Source organism: Lotus japonicus, chromosome 3 (assembly GCF_012489685.1).
Source record: "Lotus japonicus ecotype B-129 chromosome 3, LjGifu_v1.2".
Taxonomy (NCBI): domain Eukaryota; kingdom Viridiplantae; phylum Streptophyta; class Magnoliopsida; order Fabales; family Fabaceae; genus Lotus; species Lotus japonicus.
The window spans coordinates 71,928,621-71,934,929 of record NC_080043.1 but is presented as its reverse complement, the minus strand read 5'-3'; positions in this window follow the sequence as shown (position 1 = coordinate 71,934,929).

Below are 6,309 nucleotides of genomic sequence, written 5' to 3'. Positions count from 1 at the left end.
CTGAAGAATATGAAGTAGAGCACGCAAGTATTTTATCCTGGTTCACTTGAGAAAAAAGCTCAAGCTAATCCAGCCTACCCGTGAAGGTGATTTCTTCCTTCTTCTGATGAAGGCAATCCACTAAAATCAATGAATGTTACAACTGCACTTGCAACCTGCTAAGTGACTAGCAGTACACTGATTTTCTCACTAGTATACTCTCAAGAAGCTGATCTACCGATCCTCTCAAGACTAGCTAAACACTGAACCAAACTTGATTCAGTCCTCTCAAGATCCGACCAAACTTGGTCTCTTAAGGAACTTTACAAAGTGTTTGTAAAAGGTTTTGGGTTTACAGGAATCGCTTCTGAAAAGTGTAAGATCAAGTTTTGATCTAGTAGTACAACTCTATGTTTTGATGATTACAAGTTAATCTTTTGATATGAACAATTATGGTACTCTAACGTGTTTTTCTGAGTGTGCTATTTACAGGCTCTGACCTCAACTCAATCTCACACAAATCAGAAGCACTGTGTATAAAGAGTGACCCAAGCAACGCTTTCGCATTGACCAGGTTCAATATGAACAGTGGAAAAGCTTCAGAAGTTCTGAAGCTACACAAACTCTGATATGGACTCAGTCACTAGAAGCTCTGAAGATCCAGAAGTTCTGACAACCAAGAAACACTGAAGGTTCAGATGTTCTGATGGTGTAGAAGACTCTGAAGATACAGAAGCTGAATAGTGGAAACTCTGAAGTCCAGAAGCAAGAAACTCTGAAGACCATGCACTTCCCTCTGAGTTCAGAATCAGAAGATACAACGGTCAGAGGATCTGTGCTTTCCCTCTGACTCTGATCAACCGGCTTCACAAGTTCCAACATGAAGCATTCCCCTGATCAGAAGTCTCCTAGGTTTAAAGGTCATGTCACTATCCAAGTACAAAAGCAACTGTACCATCCTGACGACCTACCTAACGTTCTCAGCCACAGCAGAAGCTGGAATTTCCAGAACTGCCCTCCAACGGTAGCATTTCCCATGCAACGTTCAACCCTAATCCTTGGAGTATATAAGAGGCTGAAGACTGAAAGAAGCGGCTATAAGCATTCACACACGCGCAAGAAATATTCAAATCCTTCTAAGCTTTCTTTCATCTGAAATTCATTGTGTTTACTATTAGCTTTTTAGAAGCAAATCTCTTGTAAACATTTCTTTGATAAACAGTTTGTTTAGTTCCTTTAGGAGATCAAGGTTGATCGGATCCTAGAGAAGACTAAGAGAGTGAATCTTAGTGTGAGCTAAGTCAGTGTAATTGTTAGTCACTTGTAGGTTTCAAGTGCAGTTGTAACTCTTACCTGATTAGTGGATTGCCTTCATTCTAAGAAGGAAGAAATCACCTTAACGGGTGGACTGGAGTAGCTTGAGTGATTTATCAAGTGAACCAGGATAAAATCCTCGTGTGCTTTTCTATCTCTCATCTTTAGCACTTAGTTCTCAAAAAGATTTGTTAAAATCTTTAAGGTGGAAGTTTTATCTTGAAAACGTTATTCAAACCCCCCCTTTCTACCGTTTTTCATACCTTCAATTGGTATCAGAGCGCAAGTTCTGATTACCACACCTAACAGTGTTCAGTGATCCGGGCCGGTGTGAAAAACAATGGCTACCACCAGTGAAACACAGAAAGATGGATACAACGCAAAGCCTCCCATGTTCGATGGTCAAAGGTTCGAGTATTGGAAAGATAGACTCGAAAGTTTCTTTCTGGGTTTTGATGCAGATCTCTGGGATATCATTGTGGATGGCTACGAGCGTCCAGTTGATGCAGATGGCAAGAAGATCCCAAGGTCAGAGATGACTGCAGATCAAAAGAAGCTGTACTCACAACATCACAAAGCAAGAGCAATTCTTCTAAGTGCTATTTCTTATGAAGAGTACCAGAAGATTACAGATCGTGAGTTTGCAAAAGACATTTTTGAATCTCTGAAGATGTCTCATGAAGGAAACAAGAAAGTCAAAGAATCAAAGGCATTGTCCTTGATCCAAAAGTATGAATCCTTCATCTCTGAGCCAAATGAGTCTATTGAAGAAATGTTCTCCAGATTTCAGTTGCTTGTAGCTGGCATACGACCTCTCAACAAGAGCTACACAACAAAAGATCATGTCATAAGGGTCATCAGGTGTCTTCCTGAAAGTTGGATGCCCTTGGTGACTTCAATAGAGCTCACAAGAGATGTTGAGCGTATGAGTTTAGAAGAACTCATCAGCATACTGAAGTGCCATGAGCTGAAGCGCTCTGAGATGCAAGATCTGAGGAAAAAGTCTATAGCCTTGAAATCCAAATCTGAGAAGGCTAAAGCTGAAAAGTCAAAAGCTCTCCAAGCTGAAGCAGAAGAATCTGAAGAAGCATCTGAAGATTATGATGAAGATGAGCTGACTCTGATCTCCAAGAGACTCAACCACATCTGGAAGCACAGGCAGAGCAAGTACAAAGGCTCTGGAAAGGCAAAAGGAAAGTACGAGTCCTCAGGCCAGAAGAAGTCATCAATCAAGGAAGTCACATGTTTTGAGTGCAAAGAATCAGTGCACTACAAAAGTGATTGTCCAAAGTTGAAGAAGGACAAGAAGCCAAAGAAGCACTTCAAGACGAAGAAGAGTCTGATGGTGACCTTTGATGAATCAGAGTCAGAGGATGTTGACTCTGATGGTGAAGTCCAAGGACTTATGGCTATTGTCAAAGACAAAGAAGCAGAGTCAAAGGAAGCTGTTGACTCTGACTCAGAATCAGAAGGAGATCCTAACTCAGACGATGAAAATGAGGTATTCGCTTCTTTCTCTACCTCTGAACTGAAACATGCCTTGTCTGATATCATGGATAAGTATAACTCTTTATTATCTAAGCATAAGAAGTTGAAAAGAACTTATTTGCTGCTTCTCAGACTCCTTCTGAACATGAGAAAATTATTTCTGATTTGAAAAATGATAATCATGCTTTGATCAATTCTAACTCTGTGCTTAAGAACCAGATTGCTAAGTTAGAAGAAATAGTTGCTTGTGATGCCTTTGATTGTAGAAATGAATCTAAGTATGAAAAGTCTTTTCAAAGATTCCTGGCTAAAAGTGTAGATAGAAGCTTAATGGCTTCAATGATCTATGGCGTAAGCAGAAATGGAATGCATGGCATTGGCTATTCTAAACCAATTAGAAATGAGCCCTCTGTGTCTAAAGCTAAATCTTTGTATGAATGCTTTGTTCCCTCTGGTACCATATTGCCTGATCCTTTACCTGCTAAAGTTGCTAAAACCCCTCTTAAAAAGGGATCTTTCTCTATGTCTAAATATCATGCAAATATTCCTTTAAAATATCATGTTGAGACACCCAAGGTGATCAGAACCTCTGGGGTAACTAACAAGAGAGGACCCAGAAAATGGGTACCTAAGGATAAGATTATCTATGTTGCAGATATCCTTGATAGCTCCACTGAAACACCAATCATGGTATCTGGACAGTGGATGCTCGCGTCACATGACGGGAGAAAGGCGTATGTTCCAAGAGCTAAAACTTAAGCCTGGAGGCGAAGTTGGCTTTGGAGGAAATGAAAAGGGTAAAATTGTTGGTACTGGTACTATTTGTGTAGATAGTAGTCCATGCATTGATAATGTGTTATTGGTAGACGGCTTAACTCATAACTTATTGTCTATAAGTCAATTAGCTGACAAGGGTTATGATGTTATATTCAATCAAAAGTCCTGCCGGGCTGTAAGTCAGATCGATGGCTCTGTTCTGTTTAACAGCAAGAGGAAGAACAACATCTATAAGATCAGATTATCTGAGTTGGAGGCTCAGAATGTGAAGTGTCTTCTTTCTGTTAATGAAGAGCAGTGGGTATGGCATAGACGGTTAGGGCATGCCAGTATGAGAAAGATTTCTCAGCTGAGCAAGCTAAATCTTGTCAGGGGCTTACCCAATCTGAAGTTCGCTTCAGACGCTCTTTGTGAAGCATGTCAGAAGGGCAAATTCACTAAAGTCCCTTTCAAGGCAAAGAATGTTGTCTCAACCTCAAGGCCGTTGGAACTTCTGCATATCGACCTTTTTGGACCAGTGAAAACTGAGTCTATAGGTGGCAAGAGATTGGGATGGTTATCGTTGATGACTATAGCCGCTGGACATGGGTAAAGTTTCTAACCCGCAAGGATGAGTCTCATGCTGTGTTCTCTACCTTCATAGCCCAAGTGCAAAACGAGAAGGCTTGTAGGATTGTGCGTGTCAGAAGTGACCATGGTGGAGAGTTTGAGAATGATAAGTTTGAGAGTCTGTTTGATTCCTATGGAATTGCACATGATTTCTCTTGTCCCAGAACTCCTCAACAAAATGGTGTTGTTGAGAGGAAGAACAGAACTTTTCAGGAGATGGCTAGAACCATGCTCCAAGAAACTGGCATGGCTAAGCACTTTTGGGCAGAGGCAGTAAATACAGCATGTTACATTCAGAACAGAATCTCTGTGAGACCAATTCTGAATAAGACTCCCTATGAATTGTGGAAGAACATAAAACCCAACATATCTTATTTTCATCCTTTTGGTTGTGTTTGCTATGTTCTTAATACTAAGGATAGATTGCATAAATTTGATGCTAAATCTTCTAAATGTCTATTACTTGGTTATTCTGAAAGATCTAAAGGTTTTAGATTTTATAATACTGATGATAAGACTATTGAAGAGTCTATCCATGTTAGATTTGACGATAAGCTTGACTCTGACCAGTCAAAGCTAGTTGAGAAGTTTGCAGATATGAGCATAAATGTTTCTGACAAAGGCAAAGCTCCAGAGGAAGCTGAGCCAGAGGAAGATGAACCAGAAGAAGAAGCTGGTCCCTCTGATTCACAAACTCTGAAGAAGAGCAGAATCACTGCAGCTCATCCTAAGGAATTGATTCTGGGCAACAAAGACGAACCAGTCAGAACCAGATCAGCCTTCAGACCCTCTGAAGAGACCTTGCTTAGTCTGAAAGGATTGGTGTCCTTAATTGAACCCAAGTCCATAGATGAAGCTCTTCAGGACAAGGATTGGATTCTGGCCATGGAAGAAGAACTGAATCAATTCTCCAAGAACGATGTTTGGAGCTTAGTGAAGAAGCCTGAGAGTGTCCATGTAATTGGAACAAAATGGGTGTTCATAAACAAGTTGAATGAGAAAGGAGATGTAGTCAGAAACAAGGCAAGGCTAGTTGCTCAAGGCTATAGTCAGCAGGAAGGAATAGACTACACAGAAACATTTGCTCCAGTAGCAAGACTAGAAGCAATCAGACTGTTGATCTCTTTCTCAGTGAATCACAACATAGTTCTTCATCAGATGGATGTGAAAAGTGCCTTCCTAAATGGTTATATTTCAGAGGAAGTCTATGTTCATCAACCCCCAGGTTTTGAAGATGAGAAGAAGCCAGACCATGTGTTCAAATTGAAGAAATCACTCTATGGTCTAAAGCAAGCTCCCAGAGCATGGTATGAGAGACTCAACTCATTCCTTCTGGAGAATGAGTTTGTAAGGGGTAAAGTAGATACAACTCTCTTTTGCAAAACTTACAAAGATGATATCTTAATTGTGCAAATCTATGTTGATGATATTATATTTGGTTCTGCTAATCAATCTCTATGCAAAGAATTCTCTAAGATGATGCAGGCTGAATTTGAGATGAGTATGATGAGAGAATTAAAGTACTTTCTGGGTATACAAGTTGATCAAACACCAGAAGGAACATACATCCATCAGAGCAAGTACACTAAAGAACTTCTGAAGAAGTTCAATATGCTGGAATCAACAGTGGCCAAGACTCCAATGCATCTTACATGCATTCTGGAGAAAGAAGATGCAAGTGGTAAAGTGTGTCAGAAGCTTTATCGTGGTATGATAGGTTCACTTCTATATTTAACTGCATCTAGGCCAGATATATTATTTAGTGTTCACTTATGTGCTCGTTTCCAATCAGATCCAAGGGAAACCCACTTAACTGCTGTTAAGAGGATCCTAAGGTATCTGAAAGGCACCACTAACCTTGGCTTGATGTATAAGAAAACATCAGAGTATAAGCTTTCAGGTTATTGTGATGCTGATTATGCTGGAGATAGAACAGAGAGAAAAAGCACTTCTGGAAATTGTCAATTTCTGGGAAGCAATTTAGTCTCATGGGCAAGCAAGAGACAATCAACCATTGCACTATCCACTGCAGAGGCAGAATATATCTCAGCAGCAATATGCAGCACTCAGATGCTCTGGATGAAACATCAGCTGGAGGATTATCAAATCCTTGAGAGCAATATCCCAATCTATTGTGATAAC